The sequence below is a fragment of the Typopeltis vanoorti genome, chromosome 2 (genome assembly GCF_054136105.1).
Source record: "Typopeltis vanoorti isolate ZY-2024b chromosome 2, IOZ_Tvanoo_1.0, whole genome shotgun sequence".
NCBI lineage: Eukaryota > Metazoa > Arthropoda > Arachnida > Uropygi > Thelyphonidae > Typopeltis > Typopeltis vanoorti.
Genome location: NC_143550.1, coordinates 120,167,791 through 120,183,038, shown reverse-complemented (window position 1 = coordinate 120,183,038; position 15,248 = coordinate 120,167,791).

Below are 15,248 nucleotides of genomic sequence, written 5' to 3'. Positions count from 1 at the left end.
ATTCTCCTTCTGCCTACTAGGCTGTACAATTTACATTATCTCATTCAACAACTCATCATCCTTCTGAAAACCAGGATGGCATATGGCAATTGTCCATATATAATTATCAATATGTGCAATTATCCATATGCAGTCTGAACAAAGTCTTGTAGGATGGAGTCATAACCGCCTTATTTCTACATGTGATCTCATCATTGCCATAATTTGATGTGCTGCCCGCACAATTTAGCAAAATGTTCCGCAAATTTCAGATCCCCTCTCACACCCAATTTTTCATCTCCTCCGCCTACTCTACGATATCCCCCACTAATTTTATACTTTGCATTCCATCTTTTCTTCCCAAAGTTTAAAACCTTGCACTTTGCTACATTGAACTGACATCCCCACATACTTGGCTATATCTGTTGATTTCTTACATTCTTTTGACTGGCATATAACATTATTTGTTTAGCAATTAATATTATATGCCAATAACCTTATTATTTAGCAGCTAACAATACGCAAAGTTAAGATAAAGCCAAGCTGAAAAGCTGAACGGTCGATATGTAGTTGCATATGATTCTCAGCACATAGCGTATGTGCCACTCTGAACAGTGAGGAATACTATATAACTCTCGTTGCCATGGGTCGTTACCCAAACACTTTCATCACATTGCAGTAAGTGTATTTTACTGCCTTTGCCTCTCACGTTTGAGAAGCATTTATATTAGCTTTTGTTTCTAATTAAAATTTGTTTTATTCATTTTAAATTTTATTTATACGTTTCTTTTATTTTTATTTACTACTTTTTTTGTGATTAAAAAACAACGACAAAATCATGGCAGACATTTTGGACCATTCGCAGGACAGTCTCCGGGGAAATTCCGGATAGCCTGCCAAGCTAGGCAGGCTATCCTGCCACTCCTGGCGGAAATCATTCTATGTTCAGTTTCATTTACATTACTTTTAAATAATCTTAGATTATATTGCCCAAAATATTATATACTGTAATGCGATATGTCATTGTTTTCCATAAAGTCAATGACCTAATGTTAGATATTTGGAATTACATATGGTCAAAACGATTAAATCTTGGAAACTTGCATATTGTGGCTCAGTGGCACACTCAGGGTTTAATCTTTGGGGGGGGGGAGACGGGTTGAGTACACGATTTGAGAATACACACGACGCATTGCATACAACTTATGACTGAGCATCTGCAGCGATCGCCAACACATGATACCCTGATCTCCTCTGGCCGGGATTGGGCAAACGAAGTAGGGCTCGGTTCACCCGAGCACTAATTCTTTCGCCTTGCGTTCGCAGCGGCCGTGATTCCCTAGATGTCCCACCTTATGTGACCATAAATTCATAAGTAGTATAGAAATAGAAGACGCCACACAACATAAACGATACAACCTTTTTCTTTTGGGGGGGTCAGGATACCTTGAACCCCCGCTGGGTGCGCCACTGTTGTGGCTATTTTTCTTTTGAACAAGTCTGCCTGTTACATGGGATGAAAAAACGTGTTTCTGGGGGAAAAAAATCCAGCCACTGTTCCTCGAGACGAGGTAAGACATCTTTGGGTGATTAATCAATGATTGCATTTCATAGTAGAACAGATAAAATAGTTAGTTAATGAGACCAGTTTTGCAAGGGTATATCATCCAAGTGAGATTACTGCTATAACATGTGCGACAGACACTGATGTGGATCTTCTTCTTTCACTACGCGTTATTCCCGTTTCCTACGCAAGGTCCGCGTGTTACTTAGATGCAACTACTTGTTAGTACCACTCCAAACCGACCTGTCGCCTAGTCTGCCGCTGGGGGGGGTCTATTTTTGGCTGTAGAGGAGTATATTCACGGGGCCGGTTTGCCTGCTTGCGGGATGAAAAACGCCAGATAAACTGGCGGAAAAAACCCTACTGCCAGCGCCAAGAACGGTAACTTGAGGAAGATTCCCAAGTTCCTCACGTCTTCGATGGGAATCGAACCTGGGATACTCCTTATCCAGGCATATGATTGCGAAGCGCAAAGCCACTAGGCTTACCGCGCTGACCAGATACCGATGTGGATACAGAGGTGAAATGAACTGGAGGTTCTTAGGATATTGCAGAATCTCAACGTAAATATAGCTGTGAGATTAAATGGGATATCATCTCGGATTTTGTCAGAATGTGCAATGGAACTGGCTTTGCCTCTGACTAGATCCATTAATTAAAGTCTCAGCTCTGGTAGAGTTCCAAGGGAGTGAAAAGAGGTCAAAATAATTCCCTTGCATAATGGGGGTTCTAAGACTTCACTAGGAAATTATAGACCAATCATTAGCTCAAGCGTGATGGTAAAAATTCTGATACAATTGGTGAAAAAGAGAATTCAAGAATGGGTAGATAAGAATATGATACTGTACAAGGAGCAACGTGGCTTTGTGAAGGGTCGGTCATACATTAGTAATACTGTCTTTTTATAATAGAGTAACAGCTGCCCTGTATAAAAGAAATGGCTACATGATGATTCCTCTGGACTTTGCAAAAACATTTGACAGAATGTCACATGGAACTCTGTAATGAAAATTAGAAAATATGGGGATGGATATGACACTGGTTATGTGGATAAGAGAGTGGCTACTGGACAGATATCAGAAGGTAGTATATTGAGAGGCAGAATCAAGGCGAAAACAGCTGGCTAGTTGTGTACAGCAAGGTTCACTGCTGGGACCACTGATGTTTAATTTGTACATAAATGATACAGGAAATAGCCTGAAAGGAAACATACAGTTATTTGCTGATGGTGCAAAATTAGATAGAGTAATAGTTAATCACGGCGATGTGGAGAACTTGCAGCACGATTTAAATCGGCTGTCTGTATGGGCAAAATATAATGGACATCAGTTTAATGTGGAGAAATGTAAAGTTGTACATTTTGGGATAAATAGATTATAAACTGTGTATCGCATTGAAGGCACTGTTCTCCAGGAAATAGATCAAAGCAGCTAGAGATTTAGGGATGTAGTAGACAGATAGTTGAAGTTTAGAGGACATATTGCTAAGGTAGCCCATAAGATTACTTGGCTATTGAAGAACGCGTTAACAAGTAGAGATAAGGAAGTTATTCCTCTTTAAAAGGCTTTGTTACGTTTGCATCTGGATTATCTGGTCTCCTGGTTTTTTTGGGAAGGAAGCGGTGGAGAAGACTCAGAGGCAAGCCATCAACATGGTGAGTGATCTCTTGAATGTTCCCTATCAGGAGAGATTGAGGGTGTGTAGATTGCAGAAGTTTGTTGATAGGATAAAAAGAGGGAATATAATATATACATTTAAGTTGCTCAAATGATTTTATGAAGAAGAGATCATCCCTGGAAGTTGAATAAAAGTGTGGTTGGGAAGACTAGATTTTTTGCTTGGACAGATGTGAATGAGTCGAATGGGTTGGCAGTGTCAGTTTAATCTTGTCTGTTAATGGTTTTAGGAGAAGTGTGATATATTGTGTGGAGAGTTTGGGTCTTACGCGGTTAGTCTTTGCACTCCATGGAGGTGCCCATATAATAATAATAATAATAATAATAATAATAATAATAATAATAATAATAGCGCAGTTGGTAGCGACAACTTCCTATGGTTAGACAAGCGAGATTTCAAATGCGATCCAGGACAAGAGCATCATAAATTTTGAAAGTATAGAAAATGACCAAAGAAATTTAAAGTTTACAGACAGCATTAAAGGGGTTTTAACTAATTATGACTTAGCAGGTCTCATACGATTGGAGAAGGATTTTTCTCTGGAAACTATAACACCATAAAATTAAATCACACTGTCATAGCATAAATTAATTTTATAAGTAAACAAGTTACTTGGCTGTGACAGGCCATTGGACTTAGTACCTCAATGAAAAGTGGATATGATCGAATTTTTCAGTCACCCCTCAAATATAGAGATGTCTGTCATACTAACAAATTATAACATATGTGTTCAGTTTGCAGATACATCTTTTTAATTCCAAAATCACATCGGGGTTGATATCAATATGAAAAAAAGAATCACACTAGTGTGGAGCAGCGAAATTCTAACAAAAGAAAATCCTCAGAAAATAAATAAATGAATGAAAACGAAAAATAGTTTATAAAAAAAAATTGGCGAAGCAGGTCTTCTCCAACAAGTGTGTCAAAGAGATTTGATAGGCGATTTCAGTGGATCGAGAAAGGAAACTCTCATCCAGCATGAATTTCAATAATCTCAGTGAAGCAGGTGCCGGGATCAGGAGAGCTAAAACATGGAAAAGAAGCATAGTGTCATGGGACATGCAGTTAAAATTGGCAAGAGAAAATTTGATGTTTAAAAAAAGGAAACGTGCACACATTTATAGTCTGACGTTCGAGGAAGAGGGATAGCATCTGCAGTATGTTTTCAGGTAGAGCTGGTCTAGGATGTTAGTAGAATGATGAGGATCTTTCGATATTCTATTAGATAAAAACAAATCTTACAGTCCCAATAAGGACGATACCCCCAAATTTGCTTTCTTAACCATCATTTTAGGTAGGGCAGTTTTTTTATGCCTAAGTATATATTACTGTCTGTAAATTGCGTTTTTTCCTGGCTTAAACCACTTCCAGGATTAAAAAAACAACAATTTCCCAGAGGTATAACCTTGTCGCATCCGTAGGATATATTCAGGTAGGCACATGAACAATCTGCTTTATATCATTACTGATTGCATATAGTTCAGCTTCTCTTCACCTTGATCTTATTATTATATTTACTATCACATATTGGCACTTCCACTGAGTCCGTATACTCATCGCGCAAGGTTCATTAGATCAACATTAATAAATATAAAACACCTGTAACATTTTTCTTTGACAAAGCACTTACAAATGACTAGCAATCCATTCCATTCATTTAACCACTCCCCAGTAAAAAATCTAGTACTCACGTCCTTCATAGGTCGAATCGTACTTAATTTCCATGTAACACCCCTAGTTTTTCCAATCATTATCCATGTACGGAAATATTTCATCCACATCAATACTATACGCTCCCAAGCAACTTGTACACTGCTTGGAAAGAAGACAATGGGCACAATAGTGTGAGTAACAAACAGCCATGGCGCCCACCTTAACGAGATGGAGGCCCTACTTTCGCTGTTATTATTGCAGTTATCCTATGAGGGATACTTTCCACAAGCTTATGATAGCGATCAATGGGAATTGGACCATAATTCATGTGTATGTAAATGAAATCCTGGACTATTGTTCGGCGAACGTCCCTTGACTTCATCCAATGCTCCATGTCCTCCCACAGGTGTTCATTTGAGATCATGACTCTTGGGGTTCATCCCACAGATGTTGAGATCAGTGCTCTGAGGAAGCCATTCAAGGTTTGGTGACGTTCATGTCCACAAATAGTTATAGTAGGCAGTTTTATGACACAGAGCAGTCTCTTGCTAAAACAGACAATGGACAGTTCCGTAGAAACGGCACAAAGCATTCTATTGTTCATAATGCTCAGATACCTCTTTCAGTTCAATGTCTGTGGCACCACAAACAGTAGTCATTTGCCAAACGAGAACCATAACATCACACGGTCATCTTCGAATTTCATAGGGGATTATGCATTCTAGTGAGAATGTCACCGGTCATCCGCCAGTCGAGGCCTTTATAACCCGATCTAGCTTTTCGAGACTGAGTGGGCAGTTCAATTTCCATTCCATCGGTAGCGAATCAGATATAGCTGGCCCATGACTATCAGTCATTTTAATCAGCAACCGATGAAGAGGCCGGCAAAGAAGTGCCGCCATCTCTTGGTATCTACTCCTAACCGTATGTGTTACTGTTTGAAATAATATGGGTTCTACGGTCAGTTTTCTTGAGTTTACTGGACGAAAATCCAAGTTTTCAGAAGAAAAAACCTGCTTACCCATGTCAGAAATCGATTAACTCGGAAATCGGTCCAAGAAAGGCTTAGAAAAAGTTTTTGAAGTCAGCGACTATATTTGGATTGAAGTATATCTTCGGGCAGCCATTCACCATTAACCATTCGCCGGGCGTTGGAAAATTTCTATGTTGTGCAACGGAAGGAAACCTGTTGAATTTTTTAGAAGCCTAGACAATATTTCTAATAAATCTTTGTTGCATACAATGTAAACCTTAAAATTACTCTATAGCGAAGATACCGATTAGATGATATACTTCACACTATTATCTCAGCAAAGCGATTAGGATTATAAATATTGGACGAAAGGTTAATTTAATATGCTGCAGTTTTTGGGGGGAAAAGAGCGTCAAGTGAGCATAACATATGCAATTTTGAAGAAAAATGTCTTTTTTTTTTCAAATTGATCAATAATTTATCAGCTCTCCGACTTTATTCAATATGTTAATATTATCTGGAACTAGCATTTTATGGGCTGCATGTTAGTTTACATTTATGAGTTGCATTGTTCCCACGTTTTTTCCATGATTCTTATTATTAACTCGAAAACTGTTTGAGTTGTAATATTTTAATGTTTATCTGTATTTCTCAAGATTTCTAAATAGCCTTCCCTATTTAGTGTAATTTCTCATTTACTAAATCAGTGAGTAAGAGGCGAAACTCCGCAGTGTACATCTAATTATACACAAGGTTTTTTTTTTCCCTGATGATTTCTTTTTCTCATCGGTTGTGCTCTCGCATTTGTTTCAGTGCTTTCGGCGAAAACAGACCAGTGACAGCAGTACATTTTTAGTAAGCACACCACAACATACACCTAAGAAAAGAATTTCAGGAACTTTTTCATTTCAGATGAATTATCTATTCCGTTTGCGTTTTTATTTTTAATTTAAAAAAATGAAAGAGCCTATGTAACTCATTGAAAGTGGCGTGTGCTTTCATAGCACTTTTAACTTTGATTCTAATCACTGACTAAAGGAACTTCATAAGGCTTTCTTAGATCTCTGACACAGGCAAGTTGGTCTTTTCATCACATAAACTCAAGCAAATCGACCGCACCACCCACACCATTTCAACATGGCAACACTTGTCAGCGCATCTCTTTACCGGATGCTGTGTACAATTAATGATAATATTGGGCCAGCTATCTCTGATTACCGACTGCTGGAGATTGAACTGCCCCCATCATTTTCCAAAAGTGAGATGGGACTAAAAGATATCACCTATCCGATGAATTCAGGTTTAACACAAACTGAGGAACTCATTCGAAAAATCAGTGAATGAGAGCAACAGGCTAGAACCACAATATGAGTGACCGATATCTCCAATTATCTGTTAATCGAAACAAGTGTGCTACCCTCAATCAGAAACGATCTGCTCTATCATGTGCTACAGAAACATTACTATCTGTTTCCACTGTGTGCAGAAAGCTTCACAGAGCTGGCCTGTAAGTTTGACGACTGGTGGAGATAATGTGATGGCTTGAGGAGGCATCTCTTTGGATGGTCGCACTGATTTGTATGTGCTTCCTGCTGGAACCATGAATGTTTAAACTTATGTTCACCCGTATATAGGTTCGATTGGGGAGACGTATCATTCAATGCAGTAATGCGCGTCCTTTATCCAGCGAGGCCTGTGGAGCAATATCTTCAAGGTGAGACTATGGTACATACGAACACGCTAGCCAGGTCTCCTGAAGTTAATTCTAGGATGGTCTAGGTAGACGTGTTGCTTCTCTCAATCACCTTCCCCAAACTTTTGAGGGAACTGAAAGAGCAATGTTTGTTATTACCAACTGAGCTCCTGGAAACCATTATAAACATTATGAAACATCATTGTAAGTGCTGTATTGCTGTGAGGGGTGACTACATTCCTTATTGAGGCACTTTGACAATCTCATTTTGACCTCTTGTTTTGATCGTTGTCTTAATGTACCTATTTGTTACTAAATTAAATTGTTTATTTACAGTTATTGTGGGCGTTTCTTTCACTGAATTGCATAAAAATTCATTATTCAGTTTTTAATTCATCACGATTTTTCATGTTCTTCCTTAATTTATGCCAACCAGTGTATAATGATACCAGGATAAGATTAGCAGCCCTATAATTGTGCTATTTTACATCTGTTAATTGCATGATGTATGTATTCACAGGCTATTCCTCTGTACTCTGGCAGGAAAAACAATATCAAACCTGTCGTCTCTCTCTCTCTGAGATTGGTTACAGCTGCTCAGATCAAAAGAAAAAAAAAAAGAAAACGAAAAGAAAATTAGTACTCATGACGTTTCTTTTCCGGCATCACTGACTTGATTTCGGCTTGGTCTCTCTCTCTCTCTCTCTCTCTCAAGCAATTTATACCCACCCGCACTCATTTGAGGGACGGAACGCAATGGTACGGTGTATTCGCACCTTTATTAACAGTATCACGTGATATACGGGTGGGGTATCTTTTATTCAACTTCTGATGCTAAAAAATGCGTACTGGCACCTATTGTTCTCAAAAAAAAAAAAAAAACACGCAAGTTTAGAGAAAGTTGTGTTACTGTAATCAACCACCCATCTTTAAAGGAAACAATCACCTAATGATATCTAGAACCTGGACGTCCATATTCGATCCATGTGATTCAAATTAGCCATCCAACTTAAGTTATCCCAGGAAGGTCAGCCAAAGAAGTTCAGCTAAGTGCTTTTAACTTCATTGCTTGGTATGATACTATCAAGGTTTCGTGTTTGAACTCGAGAGTTTCTTGATTATGCAATCTTGTCCTGCCCATTATTAGTGTGCTGTAGCCTATCCAGATTGGAGGGATTATCTACGTAGGTTTGACATAAGATGGTGGACATTGGCTAAATACAGGGAGAACCTTTAGTGGATAAGATTCACATTAAAAAATAATAAAATTAGAAAGCGAATTTGTTGGCTAGTCCAGTAAACTGTATCACGGATTAAAAAAAACATATGCAACTATGTGATTTAGGAAAACACCCTTTTCAATTTTTGTTCGAGTTCAATATTCTGCGAAAATACTCAATACATGTATGCATACTGTATATTACATGTGTGATCAGTAATCCATTTGTCTCGATTTTACAGAATACTATTTAGTATTCTTATGTCGAAGAATAATGAATTTGCTGTATATCATTTTGCAGCCGGCATGAACACGTGGACTGAACGTAAGGTAGCGTAGTGTTGGAGAACATGGAAATTTAGGCTTAGGTTTTGTGTAAGGTTATTGTTAAAGGACGTTTATGTTGTGATGGATGTGCTTTTAATTCATTTTACTCTATCTATCGGAGCTATAGGTTTTGGAATTGTTTATTACAGAAAAATAAGGTAAGTAGAGTCATATAGTGTTTATTTCTTCAGCAAACATTGCTTTGGGACAAGAAACCATTCAAGCTACCTCGAATAACCCGCCATCAGAATAGCCACGCTTAGGCCCGTACACGTGCTTTTGAGAATATGTGGAGCTTAACCGTAGACCTAGGTTAAGCTTCGCAAGCTTAATTTGCTTAGTGAGTTCATATTTATTAATTCGGTAATTTTATGAAAGCGTGTATAATTAAAATAATCATTCACTTAGTATTATGCTTCATTAAAATTAAATATTTCCAATTTTGTATTAACTACTATTAGATTAAAAATGGGGCTGTATTTCATGTCTGTATAGCGTATTATTAATTTTACAAATTGCGGAGTTATGGAATTATCTGAGACAACAGATGTAATTAATGGCAGTTAGAAACTGAGGATTAATTTGCAAAAAAGAATTAACCATATGTAATTTTGTAAAGCTGGTAATGCTTAATTAGGTTTATGATAAAACATGTATTTTTTGCAAATTATATAAATCGTATAATTCTTTTTGATTAGGGGGTGAATTCTTTCATCGAACATTTATTAGATAAATCAAATGACTGTTAGTTTACATAGTTTATTCATTTGCATTTTTATTATTTTATATTAATAAACTTGCTGACCCTGGTGCATCTCTGCAAATGCACTTATGCATTAACAAGCAGTTTGTATAAATTGAACGGGAAAATGCTTCAAAATGTAGTTTTATGCAAAACGGTAAATGCTGCGTTTTGTTTTATTAAGGGGAGACAGTAACTGATAGCAGGCTTTAATGCAACTATAGGGTAATCACAAGTTACATAATTTAGAATCTTATTACAGGTTTATCTCATGCATTTTTCAAGCATGCTGAAACTTCTTGCAGAGACAATTTAGATGTTTTTTGCAAGTTGGGATGAATCAGTAATATTGTTATTAATACCAAAAGCTCCATGGAGTATAAAGACTGATCACAGGAAACACTGTTACTCACGAAGCCCATCAAAGTGCATTAAACTCATTCAAAATCTGCATTCACCATAATGTCAGGCAAAGCATTCCACTCACCAACTTTCATTGGTTGGTCAGTGGAACTCACTCCTTATATAGCTAAAGGGTATGTTCCCTTGTTCTACTTCCTCCCCCATTCTATGAAAAATTTCTTCCACATTAACTTGGTAACAAACCTTTACCAACTTAAATGTCTCCATCATATCCTTGCTCTTCCTCCTATTCACTTGCAGACTGCATTCCCTCAATCTGTCCTCATATCCCAAAGAACACTTATGACCTTAGTCAGTCTTCTCTGGACCCTTTCCAACATATCCTCATCACCATGAAAACCAAGAGACCAAATGTACACAGTAATCCATAAAAGGTCTGATCAAGGTCTTATACAGCAGAACCAGAACCCGCTTATTTCTATAATTTAAGGTCCTCTGCATCATTGCCATATTATGTGATGTCTTCACAACTTGTGCAATGTGACCTCTGAAAACTGCATATCCTTATCCACCACCACTCCAAAGTCTTATTTCCTCAACTTCCTCCAAAATTTCACTGTCAAGTGTATATTTTGCATTCTGTTGTAGCCTACCGAATTTCAGAACCTTAGTTTGCAACATTGAACTGAAAGTCATACACTTTTCCACTCATACAATCTATTTGAGTTCTCTTATAAAGCCACAACATCTACTTGATTCCTCATTGTTTTCTCCCCAGTTTGAATCATCTGCAAACGTTGTATACAGGTTAAACAAGTTAAACCTATCCCGCTATCATTAACGTACAAATTAAATAACAGTGGTCCCAAAACTGACCCTTGTGGCACACCACTAGTGACTTTCCTCTTTTGAGGTACTGTCCACCCCATACACAACTTGCTGATACTTATCTAATAGCCATTCGCCTGTCCAACTCATTACTCCATCTAATCCCATCTGCTTCAGTTTAGTGACCAACTTGTGGTCTGGCAGTCTATCAAAAGCCTTTTCAAAATCTATACTGTATATACATCTCCCTTGTCCAATACATTCATCACCTTGTTATAGTATACAAGCACATTTGTAAAATATGACCTCCCTTTCACAAATCCATGCTGACAAGCACAATTAATACCACTGTCACAACCCATTTTTGTATCCTATATTGCAACAACCTCTCCATATGTTGACTACAACATATACAGATTGGCCTATAATTTGTTGCCTTAGCCTTATCATCATCTTTGTGCAGTGGAACAATTTTGCCTTCCTTTCACTCTTTTGGGACTTATGCTGATGCAAGACTTGTTAAACATGTAGGCCAAAGCTGATGCTTACTCTCTAGAACATTCTCTTAAGGCACATGGTGATATATCATCAAGGCTTATTGACATCTAGCTTACTTAATTCCTCATATACCTCGTTCATTGTTCACCATTAAGTTTTCTCTTATTTCATTCTGATTTCACAATGATGATGAACCATTGTGAAATCAGAATGTTGTCCTTACCAGCTGAGTCACTCGACTGGGCTGTTCTTTGTACTCTTCATGCAACTGATTATTACCATCATTCATTTTGTGCCGTCTCTAAAGTGTCTTCTTCTTTCAGATTTCATGCTTAATCCACTTGCTTGGCCATTTTACATCTACATTATTCAGACTTTGGACCTTCGGAATACATTCACACATTCATGCTGTTATGTATTGCTTTTTCAGTTCCCAAACATCATTTATTTTCATGCTGCTCAATACCTTATTCCATGCTAAAGTTCCAAACTGTCTTTTTTTTTCTTCTGTCACCTCTGTCTGAGAATTTGTGACACTAGCCAGAATGTCTCTCTTCATTTTTTTGTCGTTTTGTTGTAGCAGTGAGGAACTGTAAAGTAAGTCCGGTGATCTTTTTAATCTGGTCCAACCATCTTAGTCTTGGACATCCTCTTTTTCTTTGTCTTTCCACATTGCCCTGGATGATAAGTTTTTCCAAGTTGTCATTTTCACGTCTTGAAATGTGACCGAAATATTTGAGAATTCTTTTGTTTACAATGACTTTTAGTTGAATTATTATACTTTCATCAGACCATTTGTCCATCCAGAAGACAACATCCTTCTCCAGTACCACATCTTGAAGCTGTTTATCTTGTCCATATCTTTCTTGCTGAGTGTCCAAGTTTCAGCACCATAAATGAAAATAGCTGTCTTCTAAGCATGTCATAATCACCAGCCTTGTAATTCCACATCACAGAAGTCTTCATATGGCTAGCCACAACCCATGTAATCACTTCATGAACACTCTCACCAACTGGTGGGAAGTACGAAATCCAACTCTCAATTTCATCCTCTGATGAAATGATCAGATCCAAAAACTCGATCCTCGTGTGTCCTTTACATTCTGTCTAAGATAATTTTCTCTCTCTCCCTCTCAAGAACTTGAGAAATTAATTTTCCTTATTCCCAAAAAATACTATCTCTTCATTCCAATCTATACCATCATAATTAAAATCACCTATAATAATCACACTTGTTCACTAACTCAAGTTGCTTATACATTATCTTCATCACCACCTTCCACATTCCCTGGCCTGTTGCAACATCCAATTAAATATTTCTTTGTCAACTCCACCTCACACCACACTGCCTCAAAACCTTTGCCACCATTTATCTCTTTCTTGTCTACCTTATATACACATAACTCACCTGCTCTCATCATATTATCATTTTTCTTCAGCTGCTTTCATTCATCTTCTGTTGAACAAGTTCCTGGAAAGTGGTAGGAATTTTGGATGGAATAAGGGATGAATGCTTTCATGACACTGAGGATGATTTCTGTGACTTGTTCAGTACAGGTGTTTGGGTCAGAAGAACAGAAGCAATAGTCATTGCCAGGGAAGAGTAGTGATTCCAGAGATCATCCCACTTTGTGTAGTGCCCAAGAACATAAGGTAGGATATGGTCAGAGGAGAGGTATTCTGTGAGACTGTAAACTTGCACTAGATTGTAGTTTGAGTTGCCAAGAGGAGCAGTAACCTCTACTAGTATTGGGAGAGTGGAATGGATAGTCTGGGATTCAGGCAGGTAGCTGCATGATTTGCATTAGATCATTGTTTATAGCAAAAGCATCTGTATCACAATCCTTTCTTTTAGGCTTGCACGGTGATCCAAATGCATTTTTGGAAATTATGGAGACAACCACCGTGTTTGAATAAAAACTTTAGTTTAATATTACTAAAATTTACAATTCGACGTTTCGACCTTTATGTCAAGGCCATCTTCTGGAGCGTACAAACTTCTGTTGAACAAGTTCCTGGAAAGTGGTAGGAATTTTGGATGGAATAAGGGATGAATGCTTTCATGACACTGAGGGGCCAATACATACATGCGAATTCATACCACCACCCAGCACAAAAATATGGAGTCATTAACACCCTTAAAAACAGAGCCACAACTATTTGCTCTAACCAGCAAGCCCTGAAACAAGAACTAAAAATCATTAGTGACACATTCATAAATAATGGCTATAACAAAAATACTCTATAAAACCCACAACAAAAACGTATCTAGATTACAATAAAACCATAGCCATCCCATACATTAAAGGGTTATCAGAAAAAATCAACAGAATCCTACAACATTATAACCTCAATGCCACCTTTAAACCACCCACTAAACTTAAAACCATATTCAGCTCCTCTAAGGATCCTCTCCTCCCATTAGCCCATCCTGGAGTCTATTGCATCCGCTGCACCTGTAACTTACCGTACATTGGTGAAACAGGACGGACAATTCCTATACGCAAGAAAGAACACATTAGACACATTAAATATAACCATTATGGTGAAGCAGGCCTCTCAGACTATGCACTTAACACCTTACACCAAATCAACTGGAAAAGCACCTGCTCCTTACACCGCACAAAAACATGGTACGATAGAAAATTTAAAGAAACCTGCGAAATCCTGATAAACCACCCAAATATCAATAACAAAGATGGTATGAAAATTCCAAGGATCTGGATGGCACATTCAGCCAACCTAATATGAAAGATTCAACACAAGTCAGGACTCTAGCCAATCCGCTAGTATTAGAAACCATTCCACTCCAACTGGCTGGAATGATGTTAATATATGTATATAGTAGACAACACAAATAATAGGACTCTAGCGTTGATGTATAATTTTTTATTTTTATTTTTATTTATTTATTTTTATTTTTTTTTTCACCAGAGGTCAGGCCAACAATTGTGGTAGCAGTCAGTGTCTTTAACGAACCAGTCTGATTGTAGTATATCTTGTTTCTTGTGTATATTTGTACGCTCCAGAAGATGACCTTGACATAAAGGTCGAAACGTCGAATTGTAAATTTTAGTAATATTAAACTAAAGTTTTTATTCAAACACGGTAGTTGTCTCCATAATTTCCAAAAATGCATCTGTATCACATTTGGCTTGATCTGTAGTGTTGGAGAATGGGAGGGGGGGGGGTTGTGGACATTCAGGACAATTCACCTAGGACAATGTCTTTGTTATTTGGGTTCCTGGATTGTAAATGGTAGAGTTTCATGGTTTTCAGACTGGTAAATGCAGCGATGAATGTTAAAATGAGGCAAGGAATCCTTCACCCAGAGGAGGTCAGATGTAGTGGATTCTAAATTTGGCATTCTCTGCCAGGCAATGTTAGAATGTACAGAGGCTCAGGTGCCACCTTTGTGACAAAATGATTCATGCAGAGTATATTTTGGGCACTGAAAGTGAACTGTAATTGATGTAGCTGTAATTTGGGTTTCTGTTAAGAGGAGGTGGCCTGGTTTGGAGGTCTTTAAGTGCTGATGTAAATCATCATCACCATCTCATCTCATCCGATTGGTAATGGGTTGAGTCCACTAAGAAGAAAGGTTCTCCACTTATTGCGATCTTTAGCCATCTCAATCATGACTCTATAGCTGGGTAGATGTGAATGTTCTTTCAGCAACTTTATCCAAGTACTTCTTGGTCTGCCTCTAGGTCTTTTTCTTCCGATATCCAT